The 22,640-nt window shown below is 35.7% G+C and overlaps 2 protein-coding genes across 2 annotated transcripts in view; one reads left to right on the top strand and one right to left on the bottom strand.

Annotated features, from left to right (window-relative positions):
* The window catches only part of LOC141446993 (uncharacterized), a 297,455-nt gene that overhangs the window by 154,528 nt on the left and 120,287 nt on the right, over window positions 1–22,640 (bottom strand). The gene's annotated exons all lie outside the window — the stretch shown is intronic.
* Eip93F (Ecdysone-induced protein 93F) overlaps window positions 15,982–22,640 on the top strand; it is a 356,990-nt gene continuing 350,331 nt past the window's right edge. The window contains exon 1 of the transcript XR_012454052.1: window positions 15,982–16,395. The gene's annotated coding sequence lies outside the window, so the exon portion shown is untranslated. The remainder of the gene's footprint in view (window positions 16,396–22,640) is intronic.

Below are 22,640 nucleotides of genomic sequence, written 5' to 3'. Positions count from 1 at the left end.
CCCTACTTAAATAAAGTTCTTAATGAATATGACGTGTTAAAATAATATTCACAATTCACGATTTCATTCACAAAAACTTCGAAAGCTTTGAGACACATTTAATTCTCATATCCATTCCCTCTGTCAAAAATACCTTTTGTGTTTCGAATCACTGAGTTTAAAGTAATTGGGAGCCGTTAGCGAGAAAATCTCAAAATATGGTGAAGCACCACTTCCTGTAAGCCATATTTTTTTCTTTCAAATTTAGAAATTCAGTTCCTTATTTGATTCTTTCTAATTTTAGAGGAAAACCTTACTATCCATCCCTTCTCTCAGAAGTGAAATAGTCTTTTACGCAACTATTTTTGTTCCTAATTAATTATTCGCATCCATTTTTTTGTGAAATCTTGGTGAAATACGTTAAAAGATAAATGGATAATTTTGTTCTCATTCTTAGCTCCTCTTCATGTTGCGAGATTAACACTTGCATTTCTTTCATTTTAATCTATTATCCCAAGTTAAGAACTTGTAATTTAATTTAATTCGACATTACTAGTAAGCTATAGTTTACGATTTAGTACAGCATTACCAAATGGATAGCTGTACAAATATATTCATGACAAAATGGGGTGTTATATTACGGAAATAAGGAGTGGCAAATAAGGGATTACGTCACCTGAAGGACTTACATGACCTTGTTCATATAAACTACTCTAGATAATAAACTATTGTTGTGTCTCATATTACCGTTTTCTATTGTAATCATAGATAGAGCAGATAGAGCCAAAAGTTTATGAGTTAAAGCGGTTTCTGCAAGAGAGAGGAGAATTATTGCTTTTTTCAAGATTCTCGAAAATTGAGGTATTTCCGGGAGTAAATATATTTTGGGAGATCTCCAGTGTATAAAGTGTTTGGTAAGGATATACGAGGTGTGTTCAAAAAGTAACGGGAATTTTCGTTTTTTGAAAAAAATATTTATTTATTCATCTACATTAATATTGTCGCCTTCAAAGTAGTCCCCTTCGCATACAATACACTTGTGCCAGCGCTTTTTCCAATCCTCGAAACACTTCTGAAACTCGATCTTTGTGATAGCTTTCAGCTCTTTCAGCGATTCGCTTTTAATGTCATCTATGCTTGTAAAACGACGGCCTTTTAATGTTCTCTTTATGTTTGGAAATAGAAAAAAGTCACATGGAGCCATGTCTGGCGAATATGGAGGCTGGGGCATCGTTAAAGTTTTGTTTTTGGCCAAAAATTCACGAACAAGCAATGAAGTTTGAGCAGGTGCATTATCGTGGTGCAAAATCCATGAATTGTTTTGCCACAAATCCGGGCGTTTTTTTCGGATTGCTTCACGCAAACGGCGTTGAACTTGTAGGTAGTACTCCTTATTGATTGTTTGACCTTGTGGCAAGAATTCATGATGCACTATGCCATTAAAATCGAAGAACACAGTGAGCATAACCTTCACATTCGACCGCACTTGTCGAGCCTTTTTCGGTCTTGGCGATCCAGAATGCCTCCACTGGGACGATTGAGCCTTAGTTTCGACATCATATCCGTAAACCCATGTTTCGTCACCTGTTATAATACGTTTCAGTAGATCCGCATCGTTGTCGACTTCATTGAGTGACTCTTGAGCAACTTCCATTCTCCGCTGTTTTTGTTCGAAATTCAACAATTTTGGAACAAATTTTGCTGCCACACGTTTCATACCCAAAACATCCGAAAAAATTTCATGGCATGAGCCAATTGATATGGCAACATCATCAGCGACTTCTCTGATTGTGATTCGGCGATCGTTCATAACCATTTCTTTCACTTTTTTCACGTTTTCATCGGTTGTTGATGTGCTTGGACGTCCAGGTCGTTCGTCATCTTCAACGTTTTCGCGGCCATCTTGGAAACGCTTATACCACTCGTAAATCCTTGTTTTACTAATAGCAGACTCACCATATGCCTTTATTAACATTTACACACTTTATTACACTTTATTTCATTTTTTACGCAAAATTTAATACAAATTCTTTGATCCATTTTTTTTAACAAACAAAAATCGCCAAGCTCGAAAAACACGTCTAACCTTAACGGCTGCCACTTAAGAAGTAAACAATGAATATTACTGAAAATTTTATCGTACTTCAGGGGCATGTGTACCAACATAATAAAAAAAAATAATTTACAATCAGACTCTCAAAACCCGCGAAATTTAAAAATTCCCGTTACTTTTTGAACACACCTCGTATATTTAAACCTTAGATTCATGAAGTGGGTTTTGAAATGATACAGCGTGGACCATTTATGGTTTTATCCACCGTTTGGTCTAACTTAAAAACTAAAATCGAAATCGATTTGATATTTCGCAAACAGTGGTTACCATAACAAAGGTTTTGGTTAATATCACCTAGTATAACTTAACTCATCCTTGTTAAGAACCTAATTAAACCTTTGCCCTTTTTTTGGGCGGGTGTTAGTCGAAAACAAATTTTCGAATTTATGTTCAAAATAAATGGGAATTGGCGCTACTTTTCTGACCATTTTGTTTTTTATAACCCGCACAGAAGGCGCCAAATTTCTTGAGGTTTTTTTTGACGTTTCTATGGTGACTGACTATCGACGCTTAAAAATACGTCGACATTTATTTGAACAATCTCATAAAAGGGGCCAATGGATAGTTTGCTAGACATTCTGACTCCTTGAACGTCTAATAGTTCCCGCTTTGGCTCAGGGTGTGTTATTAGAACTCCCTCTTCAGGCAAGGAATAACCATCCCTGGGTTTCTTTTTTCTAAACGCATTTCTGCAGGATAGAGCCTTTTCAGGCTACTAGTTCTCTTATTCACTCTTTACATCAAGTGAGAGAGCTGTTCCAATTGTTGCCACTTATGCCTTAGAACAGCGTTTCCCAACCTTTTTTTGGCTCGCGTACCACTTGGTAGTACATCATGCTAAATTGTACCACTTCAAAAAAATGACCGTATTTCGTGAAATTTGTTTTTCCGTTTTACTTTACTATTACTATCTTTATTTGGATAGAGATACAATGTATCTGTTCACTTTATAAACTTTGTAAAGTGTAAGATCTTAGTTTTAAAACTTCTTTTAAATTAAATTTAATGTTGCTTGAATAGAGCTTACTCCATTACAATCCAGTGTCTTTAAGCAGATCTTTACACAGTTATCATTTAAGTTCCGTCACATGATAATTATATTAAATTTTATTTATCTTTTATTGATAATGAAGTAGATTTTCCTAAATTTTCTTTATAAAAGGGGTTTGAAATCCATTTATCATTTGTATTTTCGGGTTTTGGGAAAATACTCCATGAAAGACAATTTTAATCCTGTTAAATGTGCTATTATATTTTCTCGTGTATCTTAAGACAGACCAACCTTATTACTGTACATACGAGGGTCGTTTGAAAAGTCCGTGCAAAGTCAGAGAGATAGCACCACTGTATCGAGGTTATGTTTAGTTAATAGCATCTCTTGGAAGAACACACACCAAGTTTCAGCCAGATCGGTCTATTTCTTTGTGTTTGGCATTCGTTTGAATCGAGGAAGTCGAGTGATTTTCAAAAAATGGACGAAAAAGAATTTCGTGTGTTGATTAAACACTACTTTATGAAAGGCAAAACGCCTCAGGAGACTAAAGAGAAGCTTGATAAACATTATAGTGACTCTGCACCTTCGATTAGAACAGTTTATAAGTGGTTTCAAAATTTTCGGAGTGGCCATATGGGCACAAGTGACGCTGAACGTTCTGGACGCCCTGTTGAGGTTACTACTCCAGAAATCATTGATAAAATCCATGATATGGTGATGGATGACAGAAGAGTGAAGGTGGGCATCTCGAATGAACGGGTACATAATATTTTGCATCAACATTTGGACATGACAAAGCTATCGGCAAGATGGGTGCCGCGATTGCTCACGCTTGACCAAAAACGAAATCGTGTGAAGGGTTGCAAGGACGGTTTGCAGCTGTTCCAGAAGAATCCGCAGGACTTTAAGCGTCGTTTCGTCACTGTGGATGAAACATGGATACATCACTACACTTCTGAGACCAAAGTACAATCTAAACAATGGGTTACCAAGGGGGAATCTGCACCAAAAAAGGCGAAGACCGTTCCTTCGGCCGGAAAGATTATGGCGACTGTCTTTTGGGATTCGCAAGGAATAATCCTCATCGACTATCTGGAAAAGGGTAAAACTATTACAGGTGCATATTATTCATCGTTATCGGACTGTTTGAAAACCGAGCTGCAAGAAAAACGCCCACGATTGGCCTACAAAAAAGTCCTTTTCCATCACGGCAACGCACCAGCTCACACCTCAGCAGTTGTGGTCGCAAAATTAATGGAAATAGGGTTCCAACTCGTTTCACATCCCCCCTATTCTCCAGACTTGGCTCCCTCGGACTACTATTTGTTCCCCAATATGAAGAAATGGCTGGCGGGAAAAAGATTTTATTCAAACGAGGAGGTGATTGCAGAAACGAATGGCTATTTTTCAGACTTGGACAAATCCTATTATTCGGACTAGAGCAGCGTTGGACGAAGTGTATAAGCCTAAAAGGAGACTATGTTGAAAAATAAAAAAGGTTTACCCCAAAAAATTAAGTAGTTTTTATTTTTGCACGGACTTTTCAAACGACCCTCGTATTACTGTACATATTAACAACTTTTCTGTATAATATTATTAATTAAAATAATTTTCAAGAATTATAGAGAAAAACGTTACTGTGATATTTTTATGATTTAAATTTTTTATGCTCGCCATTATTGATTATTTTTCGCGTACCACCAACCAGCAACTCGCGTACCACAGATTGGGAAATGCTGCCTTAGAACCATCTTCAAGAAATTCTCGCCACACTATTAACCTTTCTAAACGTACCTTCTTAGCACTCTGATCATTGTCGCACGGTCTTTAATAATTAAGAATGGTCTCCACCAAATTCTGTTCATGATGAGAGTAGAAAATTGGTTATATCAGATTCTCATCTTTGGATGGGATGGAAGGGCAGCCATTACAAACCTTTTTAGGCAGCAGGTCTTAGTAAGAATGAGTTCAAGACTCCCAATAGTATTTATCACCTCCAACTTCAGTTATAAAAATTGATTTAAGAAATTCGCGCATAAATTTGCGATTAATTTGAAAGAAAAAAAATCAATTAAGGGTAAAAAACAAAACAAAGGTTAACATTTCCAACCAATTAACGCTAATGAACTTTAATTATTGACAATTGGATTATTTCTACTTTTTATTTTAAAGAGAGGGGGCAGAAAATAAAGTTGATTAAAAAGGGAAGGAGCATTGTCTCTAGAAGAGAGAATAGGTTAAAAACGGCAGTAAATAGAAATGTGGGAATTGGATAGAAACAGATAGATGGGCTCGATTGGAAGGACGAGCGGGTTTGGAAATGCTAGGATTCTTGAATGACCGTTTGTCCACTTTGATAGAAGGAGAAAGAGCAAAGTTAAGTTAGAGAGATACCTGCTTCAGGGTCAATACACCTATTCTTTAGGACAAGACGGTCTTTTTTTTTTTATTTATTTTATTTCTTTTCTTATTTTTCTTCCAAAGGAACTGCCTGGGTAAGGTCCAGCTCGATCAAGACTGGTTTTCACTTTAACAACGAACGGCATCTTCTGGACACTGGAGACACAACTCTTTCCTCCCTTGTATATATATATATCTTGACAACTTGTGCCAATGACATTTCTACTTAACTTGTCCAAACAAACATACAAACGGTCCTTTAAATGTTTTGTTATTACCATATGTCAACACTGATTCCGTTATAGTTCAGAAAAAAAAGAGTAAAACTAATCTTTTAAGCATTTCTCTGCTTCACTGAATTACCTAAAAGCTTGAAATTCAAGCAAAGCTTTAATAGAGTAGCGTAGAGTACAGCCAACTGTTATGTAGAGTGTTGTAGCTATAGATAGTTACACTAAATTTTAAATAATAATTCTTTCTCTAAATTCTCATTTCCAATTCCTCTATTTAGAAGTCTTAGTCACAGAAATGGATCATGGAATTGTACGAGGTGTGGCTATTAAATAACGAGACTATTGCTATAAAACATTTTATTTTAAATTTATACATAGTTATTATCACCTTCAATATACACCCCTCCTCTATCCCTACAACGCTCCATGTGAATTTACCATTGTTCCGAAACAGTGCTGGAAGTCTTTTTCTGTGAGCTCCTGCGTGACGCGTGCCGTGTTTTCTTTCACAGCTTCAACGGACTGAAATCTCGTGTTCCTTTTAATGCAGATTTGACTTTAGGGAACAGATAAAAGTCATATGGGCGGCCAGGACAGGCGAATAAGGCGGATGGCCTAAAAACTGGGATGTTGTACGTGGCTAGAAACGTCTTCTTGACAGACAATGCAGTGTGAGCCGGCGCGTTGTCTTGATGGAGAACCCCAAGACTTGTTCTTCCACAAATCGGGTCGGTTTTTTTCCTTACTCTTTCACGGAGTTGAGCAAGCACCTCACCGGTAGTAATGTTGATTAATGATAATCAATATTTTCATCCGTTTTGGACGAGGAAGGGCGACCCGGGCGGTCATCATCTCCGACGTCTTCTCAGCTATCTTGGAAATGCTTGAACCGCTCAAAAACTTGCGCACGAAATAAAAATTCATCTCTATAAGTTTCAGTAGCGGTTTTACCCAGTTTTGATGTGAAATTTCACAATTCGTTGCTCTACCACTATGTGTAGTATCAGGTTTTCGGCAAAACGAAACTAACACCTCTTACACAAACGACGGTTCCGGTCAGACTGATTTCTCTACAAACACGTGAGACGCTGCAATCGAAAGAGAAGGCTTTACACTGCACAGCTGCTAGGATTTGGCGCATGCATAGTTCTTCTGTAGCAGCATCAGTCTCGTTATTTAATAGCCACACCTCGTAGTCAAAATTGTTTGTCAATTTTGAGGGTCTCTGCAACTTTTTTTTTTTTTTTTAAATAAATAAAACAATCTGTCCATTGCTGAAACATTGTTTTCTCGCTGAGGAGATCTCAAATCGTGAATTTCCGGTCAAACTTGAATATGTATAATTGGATAAGATAAAAAACTGTTTTAAAAAAAACAAACTAAAATTTGGCAATTTCCGTCATATTTTGTATTTATTTATATTACGCCGGAGCTTTCTGCCCTAGGGACTAGGTCATCTTCAGGGCTGTGGAACATATTTACAGTGTAATTTACAAAATTATAAAACCCATCACACTCGGTTCATATAACCAGACAAGACAGAAGACAAACCAATCCTTTAATGATGTAAAATATTACATTGTGAGTTAGTTAAATCATTTTGTAAATTACGTTACATTATACAAATTCATTTTAATATAATTATTGTTAACAAAACTGTTAATATGTTCCACAGCCCTGAAGATGACCCTAGTCCCAAGGTCGAAAGCTCGGCTCAATAAAAAATACAAAATATGACGGAAATTGGCAGTTATTATTTTATTCGATTGGAAGAATGAATCAGTCACCAAAAATAATGAACAATTGCTAAAATTTGACACTAGCAATGTACCACACAAATTTCTAATAATAATATCCATTATTCGGAATTAACACCTCTGCCAGAATAGCGTAGGAAGTGCCATCTCTGAGCTTCTGTTTTTAATTAATTAGAATATTAAGTCACCTTTCATATTAGCCGCTCCCTTCTCCTACTTGTCTACAGTAGAAGTGATAAAATAGAGGCTCTATTTGTTGCACTATGATTATGCAATTAGCGTGCAAACATTTCATTGCAACTATTATTATTATATTTTTAAATGGACAATAGTTATTGACAGACATTAATCAGTATCTAATTAACTAAACTATTTCATTCAACTGCATCGAACCGCATTTCTAACATTAAGAGATCTAATTTTATATTATCCCCCAATTTCCGTTCGTTTCTCTTGTTAGGAAGTATTGCATTTTGTCAAATTTTTTATGATCAAGTGAGTTTATGCAAACAAATATATTTTGCAAGCGGTCTGCATGAAAGTTTTGCTATTCACGCCTTTCATAGCGTCTAATTTCTTAGTGGGACCAAAGGCCGCTCTGAAAAAAAAGAAATTTTTTACTTTAAATCTGATTATGCAACTGATATTCCAGGATATCAGCTTGGAAATCCAGTCAGCTATCCACTGAATTAATCCTTTTCCTCTGAATACTATTGATTGGAATGATTCTATACATTAGGAATTGGGAATGCTTGAACCATCTTTTGTTTTCAAGAAAAAACTTCATGCGTCTGTCAAGAAGTCTAAATAGAATTTTTTTTAACATCTGTTAAGTTCTTCTTGTCAGTCTTTGGTCGAAATAAAGTGCTAGGGTTTTTTTTTTTTTCAGTGACATTCGATGTAATAGTCCTTCAGAGAAGGTTTGCAGAGATTTGGGTGGACGGAGGATGTAGAATTTATGCTTGAGAAAGAGGTGTAACTTTCGTTTAACATTCCTGAAGAAGAATCAGAGCTGTGCCGTCAATTTCGGCTGAATAAGTAGGACAAGACAGGATGTTGATAATCTAATTCTAATAGTCAAATCATTTCACCAACTTATATCAATAGAAGCCACACCTCAGAAAAGAGAAACCATCTAAATATCCGGTTCTTCAACCCATCACAAATTGGCCTATAATTTATTCGCAATTCAATAAAATTCTGACGAAATAATTAGCCATTTAAATTGCAAATATTTGGCCAAAATCTATTACTGAACAGTCAATCTTGAGCTCAGCAATTACTCCTATTTAGCTTTTAGTAATTTTACAAAACTTCATGCTTCCGGAAAATAATACAATAATATTAGGCCGAAATTAAAACTGGCCGGTAGGTCAGTTGTGTAAGGGTTGATCGTCAAATACTGCACGAAAAAGCGTAACGTTGAAAAACACCCAACTTTGACAATTTTTTTCTCTTTTTCTATAAAAGATAAAATTCCCAAATTTTCTTTAAATTAAAGGGCAAACCCTCCTTTATAACTGTAATTTTGTTTGCAACAACCCAGATCTAATAGGTTTCGAGAAAAAAGTTGCCAAAATTGAGCAAAAACGGATTTTTCAAAAAATGTTCTTCTTGTTGTTGTTGTAACTTAGAAAAAACGGCTTTTTCAAAAAATGTTCTTGTTCTTGTTGTTGTTGTTGTTCTTCTACTTGTTGTTGTTACCTTTTTTGTAAACTGCGTAGCAAATTCAAATAGGGTCTTCACTGATTGCTTCAATGATTGCATAATTTTAATTTCAGATATTTTGCGCTGGTACAGCAAAGTTATTTTCCAATCATTGGTTCTATTTAACAGAATTGCTTCAGGTGTCTTTCTCGAGAATACGTCAGTATTGGATCGAGTATGGCATCTAGGCTTACTGTGGAAACTGGACGGAATTCTTAAATGGATATTCAGCAATTTATTGAACAAACTATTGGGCTACAACTCCTCTTGACATCCTGTGCAGGCTGGTATCTCTCAGGGAAGCATTCTTGGGCCTGCTCTGTTCATTATATATATTTTAGATCTTCTAAATCATCCGCACACCTCAATCTTTAGAGTTGCTTCAGGAAATATGTAATTTATTGTCATTTAGTCCTGATTCTCACATCTCGATCGTACAATAAATCATTAAATCTTTACTCTTAGGCGTGTTATAAACCAGACTGTACTCCCTTGTACAGAAAATGTAAGATCCATTTGAACTATAGATTGACAAACGTTCATACGGTTTCCGGGATGAAATTTGGGACGATGTTTGGCGGTAGGACTTGGGCCACCTAGCATCGGGAATTTCCGATCTCTTGGGACTAATTAACCCGATAGACATCTCTCCATCTAAAGCCCTTGGAGCTTTAGTACTGGTGTCGCAGTTTCTTCAGGGCCAGCGGCTAAGAAGTCCATCCTATCTCTTCTACCAAAGGACCGTAACTTATTATTTGAAACCCAATCCGAGGAATATTCTCCTTAAAGCTGTTCTAAAGGGTATGAGGGGAGTTTGACTTCCCTGTAAAGGGTGAATAAGTATAAATTAACAACCTCTTTGTCTTTACAGTACTAATTTAAAAATGTAATGCCAGTAAATTTCCAAATTTGTAGTAACTGCCATTTTACTGAATTAATCTCAGTAGTTAGCGATATTTTTTGGCCGACTATGTTCCCAGGAAATTTAATGACATTAATCGCGGTGATATTATTCATTAATTAATTATTTGCGCACGGCTCCCGTTTGAAAAGGAACGCAGGTAAATATTGGCTGTACGGTAACAGTAAGTCGTGAAAGTGTTACTTTCAAGATTTCATCGTTTAGAAATAATCTCAAAATTTAAATACATTAGGGAATAGATTCAATGTCAAATTTAATAAATTCATTAATAGTCTTCCCACTAGTTCACCTTGGAATGAATTACTTTGAAGGAAAAAAAAAATTGATTTTTACATAAAATAAGTAACTGGTTCATTTCGTTGCTAATATTTTTACAAAATATATAAAATGTAACTCATAAAACTACGGAAATTATATTATATAAATTTTATTGGAATGCTGTTTAATAGCATGAATGATAATAAAATGTAATAGGTAACAAAAATGTTATAGAGCGCTCACTGTCTGGGCAGGGCAGGTTTTAAAAGACATTTCAGAAGTCTTCTCAGGTCTGTACTCTGATTGTGGGAGAGAGTAATTGTTCTCTCTCTCTCTTTGTGTGCCCACAGTAACTCACAAAAACCAAAAATCGGGTCATAGTAATGGTACGATTGGGGTTGGTCTAGTGGTCAAGAGCGGTGGCTTCGTAAGATGGAGATCGTCAGTTCGAATCCCCGGGTACGGCTACTTTTTATTTGTTAGAAAAAAATTGTTTATAGTAAAGTTTGAGCTTCCAATCCCCGTTCACGACACCTAATTGGTTAGTTGGACGTTAAGCCCCGCCTGAAAAATGGTACCAAATTTATGAATTTAAAGTAACTCAACTAAACGGAAGTGTCTCAATATTTTTTTCAGTTTTTCTCAAATTTTCTTTTGGAGAATCTCTTAAAATTGCAGCTCGAATTTTCCGCATTCTTCTCCTTGATACTCGTATAAGTTGCATTGTGGGTACATTACCCAGTATCGTTTAGGTGTAATCTTTTATTAAAAACTCGTTCATTGTTGGTGAAAATTAAATATAAATATAGTTTGAATTTTTTGAGTCAGAACCTTTGAGAATTAGCGGAAGTAGTGACAGTCTTCATACCAGATCTTTCCAATTAATTTCACTTCCTGTACCTAGATTTTAATGAATTTTTTAAACAACTAGAAGCTCTACTTTAGTAAAGCATCGCCTTCTTCTTCTTCCTTATTTTTCGTGCTGCCAATAATAGTTTAAACCTTTCAACATAATCTAGCCTAGTTTTAGATTGGTGAATCTTGCTAGAAATTTTAATTATTACTTTATAATTAGTTACTGAAGGGTTCTTACTATTCAATAACAAAATGTCTGCAGCAGTGCCTCGATATTTGATCCAGTTTTGTATTAAATAAAACTTTATACTGAACAGTTTTAATATTAATTATTTATAAAATTAACCTAGTTATTAAGCTAGCAGCCTAGTTTAGCTAGATTATTAGACTTGGCCCAACTTAGACGATTGGAATCACTTGGATAGATTTAGTTGAGAGAGAGATATGGCATGTGGTGATTGTATTGAACGTGGCCCACAACTTTGTTGATTCGTTAAAAGAAACTGTAGACTTGGCCAATCATTCAGAATACCTCGTAAGGAATGATTTAGATTAACTAATTGATTTGACATTTTAGAGTTTTAAAAAATTTAGGAAAGCAACTCACAATTCTGATTAAAAGTTATCTCGGTGCTCACTGCGTGCAAATTATGTATGGGTTGAGCTAGTCTTGAGTTACATTCAGAATGATCCACTGCACTTTTGTCTTGGAGGGGGCGCATCTACTGTTTTGGTCATTAGATCTTTCGCCGCCCATCTTCTCTTGTCTCACCCGGAAATGGGGAGAATGTGGAATATTGGGCCATCCCCTGACCTGCGATAACTTTTAAATTTAATAATATTATTATTATTGCTGAAAACCAAAAATATTTTTGTGCCCCTGCAAACATTGCAATTTAATGTTTTATGAACTTCATAAAAACTATCTTACTCTAATTACTAGTCCTGTGCTTGTCCTGTGGCAGGACTACTCTTTTCCTCAGGTTTCGCACTGCCTGGCATCCTTACAATAAGAGGACCTACATCCTTTTTCCAGGGATCCACAGCCTTCTTGTGGTAGCTAGGCTGTGACTATCTAGCTTTAACAGTTATGTTAAACTTATCTTTTCTCGCAGACTCTTACCTTTTAATTAGAGTCCAAAATTTTTCTCCATCTGTTCTAGGTGTCCTGACCGCTCTTCTATGCTGATTGTCTTTTGCTACCTAGTTCCTACTAGACGGACAAAAAGATCTAAGTATTTGTACCTGGTAAAGCAAAACAGTGATTTTTTCTTGTTCAAAACTTCTGAATCTTTTTCATCTTCTCGGGGTTATCATCCACTTAGTATTTCCTTCACAAAACCGTTGACGTCTGAACTCTGCTCTAACTTGTTGTAGAACTCTTTAAGAGAAGGGAAATTATTTTCCTTTAACACTAGTCTCTGCCCAGTGTGTTTGTAGGAAATGATTTTCTGGGCGTTCAATTAGGTTTCAATGGATTGTCGCATCATTAAAAGATTAAACAGCCCTGAAGACATAGTCTCTTCTTGTCCTAGACCTACACTTCTTACAGGATACACCCTTCTTGTGCTGTTGTTTCCATAAGTTAGCTCCAGCCATATCAGTTTCGCTAAAATCTAGCCATTTATTAGTCCCACTCGTGAAACTAGATCGGAGCCATTTTAAAATCAATATACAGTTTGTGTTTCCCCAAAAGCTGAATTTTCATTGGCTCTCTCTTTGATTTGAACTGATAATATTTAATATTACCCTTTATTATCGCAATAAATAAAGAATCAAAATTCTGCAGGAAAAGTTTTCAATTCCATTACACAACAATTCCCAGTTAGTGCGGTCTACCTCAGCCTACACTAAATTACATTTTAACATGAAAATATTTACTAAAAGCGCTAAGAAATTCAATCATAATTTACGACGACTTGATACCAGTTCCCCTACCAGATAGTCTGAGGAATGTCGATAGCCTTAAATACATATGCATGTCCCCCACAAACTTATCTAATGTCAAAATAATAAATAAAATGAAAAATGTAACAGCAATATCAAAAAAAAAAAAATTGAGTAACGACTCCTTAATGGTTAATTATTTTGTTACATTCTAAGTGATAATGTAACAAACGAAAAAGGAAAAAAATGATAATGTTTTGTTTGTAGGCTAGTAAGTTCGTGAGCCTATAAAATGGTTTATTCATGTGGCTAGTGAGGGAAATGGTTGTTCCGTACAAAGGAGAGGAAGTAGATTCTCTCTAATGTGTCATTTCCAGCAATTTACGATCGTACCACTTACTTTAAGTTTAAGAAAGATTAAATATTTTGTAGAACATCCCAAACGGAAGTACGTATCCACGTCATTGAGCATAGTTTTTACGTTCATAGCGCATCCTAAATTTTCAAAATTGTTTCCAACAAAAATGTGCATTTTAAGATCCTCTGGAATCTGTACTGGGAGCTGAAACTCTATATTTAGATTTGGTTCCAAGAGAACCTGATTATAACTTACCGGAACTGTATTAATGGATAGATTTTTTCCGCTCTTTTTAATCGCTCGGCTAAAGCGGTGCCCCTTCAGAAGCTTTGACTTATTCAACAATTTATCTTCTTTATTTATAATATCTCAGCATGGGCCACGAACAATAAGCTGTAAGGGTAGTGAAACCCCACCACTCATCCACTCTAGCGTAGGGGTAGTGAAACCCCACCACTCACCCACTCTAGCCAGAGAGAGAGAGACAGCCCCCTCGGCACACAGAGAATGTATATAAGAACGAGAGGAAAGTCAAAAAGAGATTCGGTGATTCTGTTCAAAGTCTTACACTTGAGTTGTACACATCGTTAAAAGGAATTCTGTTCAAAGTCTTACACTTCAGTTGTACACATCGTTTAGCCACGTCAGTCAGTCTGTTCTGTTCTTGTAGTGTAAAGTATACAGTCCTTGGCAGTCAGTCATATAAATATATAAAATCTTATACCGATACTAAAGTGTTATTTATCCATCAACGTCTACAACGTCACCTTTTTCCAATTAAGTCCCGGCAACTCCTAGTTTCCTCTCTTATTTTCCTCCCATTTCCACTAAGGGTTGTTTAGTGTATGGCCGGTCTTTCTGGTGACATTGAAGCTAAGCTCAAGCGCCTCATGAACTGCTTCATAAGAATTATTTTCAGCATTTCCAGAGACTCTTGCATTTCGCACTGCTGCGATGAGTTGAAGTGACTTTTTCCTATCTATCGCCGCCAATATCTTTTGGCTACTTTCCTTTTTCAAGTCATCCAGTCTCAAAGGCCTTTCTATATTTTTCAACTCCTTAAGTTTAAATCCTCCATCCATTCCTGTAATACCAGATCTCGCTCATCCGATCTCTATATTCCCTCACACCGTACCTCATCCTTTGACAAGTCCTTCCTAATACGTGTACCTCTCTCTGGAACTCCTTGCCATCATCTGTCCGCCACGCTCCTATACCCTATCTATCTTTAAATCCCGTCTATTCAGTGATCTCCTTTCTATTCTGCTTCCTCCGGAATTCTAATTGTTTTAATTTATTTCCTTAATTTCTGCTGTTATTTTTATTTTCACTTTTAGTAAATACTTATTTATTTATTTTCTTTTAATCGCAGGCCAAACTATTAAGGCCTCTATTTGTACCTGTATTTATTCTTAGGGGACAATTGTCCCAGAATAATAAATTTCTATTCTATTTCTATAAAAGGTTTAGCAATGTAAAACAAAGTACAGTTGTGTAAGGCCCTAAAAAGAAGACGTAGGCCCTAGCTAGAAATATTGGCAAATAAATAAAATGACCGAAATTGGTAATAATCTTTCATTTTGTGAGAGTTAAGTTTATTTTGAAATTTCGTGTTACATATGTTTGGGATAAACGTTTGGGAATTGCAGTTAAAGAAAATCGTGTTCCCTCCACCCAAAATGACAGCTAGATTTTTTCTACTTTTTTTGTTCATGTTAGAATTAAAATTAGAAATAAAGTAGAAGATGGGACGGGACCTACGCCCCACGGCACCGCAGCCACAGAAGAGTTATTGTGCCAGCCCCTTCTTAGATCTAGTCAGCGAACCCTCCCCTCCTAAAGAGGTTGAGGACTTTCCCTACTAATTCTTTTTGCGCTACTATCTCCTTAGGCCAAAATTTCATAGCGCAAACGCTCGATTGCCTCGATTTGTTCATGTTACTCATAACTATAGCTTTTAGGTAATCTAAATATATTTAAAAATAAAAAATAAAAATATTTTTTAAAGCTTCGTTATGTTGGAGATAAACATCCCCCCCAAAATTCCCATTTAGTTTGGGTTTACAAAGCAGTCTAAAATCTTAGAATCAATTATGGTCCTTGCAAGTTTGGATTTTTTTAAGGTTTCTAATAAGCGAAACCCGAGTTACCAGATTTTTTTTTTTGTTCATTTAATTCGATTTAAGTGCTAATCAAAGATGATTGATTCATTCTTCAATTGATGCTGTAGTCCTGTGAACCCAAATTGCCAAATTCTGATCCTTTAAACTGAATGCTCTTGTACTCCAATATAATATTATTGCTAGCAATTACCCATAAAAACTTTTGCCTGAATTTAACCACGTTATTTGCTGTTTCGTAATGTTCTTCTAAACAATAAAAAGTTTACTAAATTACAGGTATATCCACATTTTCTATTTTTTATTTTTAAATATATTTTTATGGCCAGACTTGTTTCTTTTGTGGCTTTATTTCAACATTTATTTCTCACGTACTTCTCCGTCTATTTCCATTTAATAAAAATAGGGTTCTTATAATAAAAATTTTATAACTTGATCCTTGAAGAATTTACTAATGTCCTTTTCGATCATATGATCACCTTCAACTAAAAATGAATAACTCCTGTTTTTAAGTGGGAATATATTTCTATTAATTTAAATTGTTAAAAAACTATTTAAAAATAAATTATTTTTACTGGATTTCAGTATTAACTAAAACAATATAAGAAATTAGTAGAGTTATTTAACAATATTGAAGATATAATTGTTTAATTTCTATTTTGTGAGAAATCTTTAGACATTATTGAAGAATTGCAAGCATTTTTATTGTATCCCTGACCGGGTTCGGTCTTAAATCCATCATTAGAGATAGACTATCCAGTTTTGTTCAGAGATTTCCACTTCATTTTTGTCTCAGTCTCGCACTGCACTTGGTGAGTCAAAATGTTTTACTATTCATCAATATTTTGAATAAAAGTAAAGTACTCTCCTATTTTTTTCAGGCGGGGCTTAACGTCCAACTACCAATTAGGTGTCGTGGACGGAGGCGACTAGCAAACATACTTTACTGTAAATTTCTTTGATTATCCATTAAATAAAATCCAAGGCCTAAGACCGGGAATCGAACCCAGTACCACGATACATATTAGCTTCGCAGGTCTCGCCTCTAACCGCTCGGCTACAGTGGTGCCTCAATATTTTGAATAATACACACACATACACGTTGTAACTTCTCTCTCTCTCGGTCAGCAAGTTTAGTGCTAGACGGAAACTTAAGTGATTTCGAAATATCTACCTCTGCTGATGGACGAAAGACCGAATTCGGTCAGGGATACAATAAACATGCCTGCTCTGAGTGATAAAATAAAAAAATTGTTCCCCATAAAATTATGTCCATTACCCTATAAAACAATAAGATAATTAGTTTTTTATAAAAACAAAAACAAAAAAAGTTAACCTAAATCAGACAAGGTTTTTACTGCAATAATGGCTGACAAATTGCGCACAAGGACTTAAAATAACAAAAAACTTATCAAGTTGACATGGAAAAACTATTTGTTGAAAAAGTAATTTCTTTGCTTGATTTTCTGGGTGTTCATATCAAAACTATTTAACTTCTTTATTTATTATAACAATATACGAGGTATGGCTATTAAAAAACGAGACTGATGCTGCTACAGAAGAACTATGCATGCGCAAAAATCCTAACTTAAAGCCTCCTCTTTCGATTGCAGCGTCTAACGTGTTTGTAGAGAAATCTGTTTGACCGGAACCCTCGTTTGTGTAAGAGGTGTTAGTTTCGTTTTGCCGAATACATGATACTACACATGTAGTAGAGCAACGAATTGTCGTGAAATTTCACATCAAAACTTAATAAAACCGCTACTGAAACTTATCTTTTATTAAAAGAAGTTTATGGTGATAAATGTTTATCATGTGCGCGATTTTTTGTGTGGTCGAGAAGACGTCGGAGATGATGACTGCCTGGGTCGCCCATCCACGTCCAAAACGGATGAAAATATCGATTATAATTAATCAACATTACTACCGGTGAGGTGCTTGCACAACTCCGTGAAAGAGTAAGGAAAAAGACGCCCCGATTTGTGGAAGAACAAGTCATGAGTTCTCCATCAAGACAACGCGCCGGCTCACACTGCATTGTCTGTCGCAAGACGTTTCTAGACAAGTACAACATCCCAGTTTTAGGCCATCCGCCTTATTCGCCTGACCTGGAGGCCCCGTGTGACTTTTATCTGTTCCCCAAAGTCAAATCTGCATTAAAAGGGACACGGACTTCAGTCCGTTGAAGCTGTGAAAGAAAAAGCGGCACGCGTCATGCAGGAGCTCAGACAGAAAAAGACTTCCAGCACTGTTTCGAACAATGGTAAATTCGCATGGAGCGTTGTAGTAATAAGGGACGGGTGTATATTGAAGGTGATAATAACTAAATATGTTTAAATTCAAAATAAAATGTTTTACAGCAATAGTCTCGTTATTTAATAGCCACACCTCGTAGATATTTTTGTAGAGGGAAAAATGTTCTGCTTAAAGTGAAATATTTGTTTAGTTCTTAAATTTTTCATTTCACTTTCAATTTTTTACGCAAAATAATGTACTGTTTTAAGTAGTTACTTGTCTTACAATCTAGGAGCTTCTTTTTAAAACGTTTCTCTAATTTATTTTACGTTTCTTCACTCTCTTTTAAAATTAAAACACTGGAAACCTTCTTTCAAATTGTGCAATTTAAATTAAAAGATTGTGTAAAATGGGCAAAAAAACAATATAAACCACAAGATTTCACATTTTAAGTTTAATTTAAAAATAAAAAATAAATGACAAGACGACTTTCTCGCATAATAACTTATTTGAGTGGATATTACGTCTGTTGACTTATGTATGACACGTTATTGCAATTAGTCTTGTAAAAGCGTCCCTGCAGTGTGGACAGAATTAACTTGATACATAATTTTGTATTTATTTACTCGCAAACTTTGTTGGCTACATCCATTGTTATAATAATTAACTACAGGTACGAGCTCAATTCTATGTAGTTCCAAGTCTCCTGTAGGAAAGCGCTATCTTATTGGGTCTGGGTTTGGTGAACCCAGTAGCTATGGAAACTCTACTAGAGATTATCCTCTACTTTTTGTTAAGGTTCAAATCTTGGCATTGAATCCCTGTTAAAGAATCAAACAAGCAGGTTTTTTTTGGGAAGGTATGCGAATTGGCCATTTCTCTATTCATCGCAAGATGTTGTTACAAATCCCTGGAGCTGGTCTTCCTCCTGATAGAGCGGTAATCACTCACATTTCTTTTTGGAGGTTCTTACAGAATAAGGTGACCTTTTAGTGGTGGACAGGTTAATGATATTCAAGTGAATTACTGTAGCTGTTACTCGGATGGTTTCAGAATGGACAGAAGCTCTGAAGAGGCTGTCTGTCTAATTTAACAAAGGGGATCACTTAGTGATGATGTCCCTTGGAGGAAGAGGAGGAATACTGTTTTCTAGGCCAAAAATATGAGTTAAGTGGACTCGTAACTGCCCAGTAAAAATAGGAAAAGGGTTTGCATCTCTTCAGATACTGAAGGCTCTGATCTCTTCTGTTTTCACCTTCAGGCCAGTGTTGGAATGTTCTTGGAGACTGGAAGCGCTAGCTTCCATTAATGTTGTTCTTCTGGACTAGATGCCGGGCCTTCTGGAGAATTTCCAGGTGGATATGCTGGCCTAAAGCGGGTGGTTCATTTACCCTGAACTAACAAATGACACGTCAATTGATACATGCATATTGGTTTTCCAAACATGGCCAGTCTCGCAACAAGCATCCTGAAGGATGAGCTCTGATGGTAAAATATTGATTCCAGTTCTGTCCAGAGTCTTTAGTGAGATACTGTGAGGTCTCTCAATGATTTCTTTTAGGCACCTGTAGTCTTCGACAGTGGAACATTGTAGTTCATGAAAACATTTACACAAAAAGGGATTTAAGCACCATCCTTTGTTAGAAAGGAACATCCAATAATCTTATCCAAGACTGGTTAAGCGTGAGGAGGTTAGATTTAGGATTTTTGTGGATCAGGACCGGTTGATGTCGAAATGGCCCAAACTAAGGACAGGATTTTATTCTAAAATAGATCTACTCCTGTTATTTTCTTGAGGATAAGTGCATGAAGTTCAATGTTCTTTAGTGACTTAGGGTTTTCAGTCTCTTCTGACAAATAACAATTATCACAAGAGCTGCAGATGTCTCTGGGCTCTTCCTACTCTTACCAGAGGAACCAATTAATCCTACAAAACCTTCTTCAAATAATTAAAGGAAAATCAGAATCAATAATTAATAAATCGTCTTAAAATGTCCAGAAAAATGACAATATGTATCAATTAGTTTAATACCTAAATCCGCAAATGCTTTTTGTTTTTAAAGCGATTTTGAAATATTAAATAAACGTCAAACATTGTACTTATGTTCGCAAACCAAAGACAATGAATACAGTATTGATTGGTCAACTCATTGATTAATAAATTGTATTCTAGCGGATAAATACATTCATTTTATTATTTGAAAGAAAAATGCATTTTCTCACACCTTCGTATTCTGCAAAATTGCAGCTATTAATTCAGTTTCAGTGTTTGTTTAACTTGCATTAAATTAACTATTAGTAGGATTATAGTTGTCCTAGTTCTCAGACCTTGGGCCTAACAAATGTTGCTGACCCTCGTTTAGTCCAGAACTGGTCAAGGCGTCTAGCCAAATCTTCGTTAAAGGTTTCATTTGTAAATTTAAAATATATTTTATCCATAAAGGATAATTTATTTCTTGTAAATGTTGTTTCAAAAGAAAGGAAATAAAATGCTACATCCTTCTTTCTATTTTTGGAAAAAAAGAATTAATAAAAGTATTAATTAGGTAATGCATTAATGCAGTTCCGTTTAATAAAGATTCCGGCAAAAGATCAATTGCATCCTCCATTTCAGTAGTTTGAATCCAAATCATTTCCCACTTAGAAAAGACGTTAAGGAAGAAATTTTCCAAGGATACCGAGCTTCGCATGTTTGGGCATGAGAATAACTCCTATTTCCTTGATATTGAAGTCTTAACTCTTTACGGAATCACACGGTAGACAACGGGGTTTTCTCAAATCATTTCCGTACGAGGTGTGTTCAAAAAGTAACGGGAATTTTCGTTTTTTGAAAAAAATATTTATTTATTCATCTACATTAATATTGTCGCCTTCAAAGTAGTCCCCTTCGCATACAATACACTTGTGCCAGCGCTTTTTCCAATCCTCGAAACACTTCTGAAACTCGATCTTTGTGATAGCTTTCAGCTCTTTCAGCGATTCGCTTTTAATGTCATCTATGCTTGTAAAACGACGGCCTTTTAATGTTCTCTTTATGTTTGGAAATAGAAAAAAGTCACATGGAGCCATGTCTGGCGAATATGGAGGCTGGGGCATCGTTAAAGTTTTGTTTTTGGCCAAAAATTCACGAACAAGCAATGAAGTGTGAGCAGGTGCATTATCGTGGTGCAAAATCCATGAATTGTTTTGCCACAAATCCGGGCGTTTTTTTCGGATTGCTTCACGCAAACGGCGTTGAACTTGTAGGTAGTACTCCTTATTGATTGTTTGACCTTGTGGCAAGAATTCATGATGCACTATGCCATTAAAATCGAAGAACACATTGAGCATAACCTTCACATTCGACCGCACTTGTCGAGCCTTTTTCGGTCTTGGCGATCCAGAATGCCTCCACTGGGACGATTGAGCCTTAGTTTCGACATCATATCCGTAAACCCATGTTTCGTCACCTGTTATAACACGTTTCAGTAGATCCGCATCGTTGTCGACTTCATTGAGTGACTCTTGAGCAACTTCCATTCTCCGCTGTTTTTGTTCGAAATTCAACAATTTTGGAACAAATTTTGCTGCCACACGTTTCATACCCAAAACATCCGAAAAAATTTCATGGCATGAGCCAATTGATATGGCAACATCATCAGCGACTTCTCTGATTGTGATTCGGCGATCGTTCATAACCATTTCTTTCACTTTTTTCACGTTTTCATCGGTTGTTGATGTGCTTGGACGTCCAGGTCGTTCGTCATCTTCAACGTTTTCGCGGCCATCTTGGAAACGCTTATACCACTCGTAAATCCTTGTTTTACTCATAGCAGACTCACCATATGCCTTTATTAACATTTCACACACTTTATTTCATTTTTTACGCAAAATTTAATACAAATTCTTTGATCCATTTTTTTTAACAAACAAAAATCGCCAAGCTCGAAAAACACGTCTAACCTTAACGGCTGCCACTTAAGAAGTAAACAATGAATATTACTGAAAATTTTATCGTACTTCAGGGGCATGTGTACCAACATAATAAAAAAAAAAAAATTTACAATCAGACTCTCCAAACCCGCGAAATTTAAAAATTCCCGTTACTTTTTGAACACACCTCGTACAACTGTCCAGATAGAAAGCGTAGAAACTCTATTCGTGGTCTAATTTTCACTTAAATACTTTCGATTATACTTGTTATTCTCCGCCTTCGGAATTTTGGTCAAACATATTTTAATCTCATAAATTTTAGACAGCCTAGAAACCAGAACAATCTGCTGAAACGGCACTTTTCAGAGGATAGCTTCGTTTATTTCACTTCCAAAATTAATAAATAAATATAAATATTATTTAAAAAAATAAGAATAAAAATGAGCAACTATTTTATTTACAAGCTAAAAAGGAAATAATTCATTTTATTAATTTAAAATTAAAATTTAATGCAATTTTTTGTTCTTGAATGTTTTTCGATAATTCACTTTTGTCGGGTTGGATTTGAGAAACTGAAATCCTCCAAATGTTTTGTAAATTTTCATCGGCCAATCTTTGTTCTATAATTTGATTTTATGAAATTCATTTTTGAAAAGTATTTTTCGCATAAATAAGTTATAATTATACAATAAATTGCAAAAAAAAAAGCCTTTCTAATTGTTACTTTACCCATATAAAAGTTATTATATTGCTTGGCGGGCCGCACAAAAACTTGCAACGACGGACCGCTGGTCGCGCACCCTTGTTGTACGAGGGTCGTTTGAAAAGTCCGTGCAAAAATAAAAACTACTTAATTTTTTGGGGTAAACCTTTTTTATTTTTCAACATAGTCTCCTTTTAGGCTTATACA

This window comes from Rhodnius prolixus, unplaced genomic scaffold (genome assembly GCF_049639745.1).
Source record: "Rhodnius prolixus isolate KJV_2025 unplaced genomic scaffold, Rpr scaffold_7, whole genome shotgun sequence".
NCBI lineage: Eukaryota > Metazoa > Arthropoda > Insecta > Hemiptera > Reduviidae > Rhodnius > Rhodnius prolixus.
This window is presented reverse-complemented; position numbering and strand designations above follow the sequence as displayed.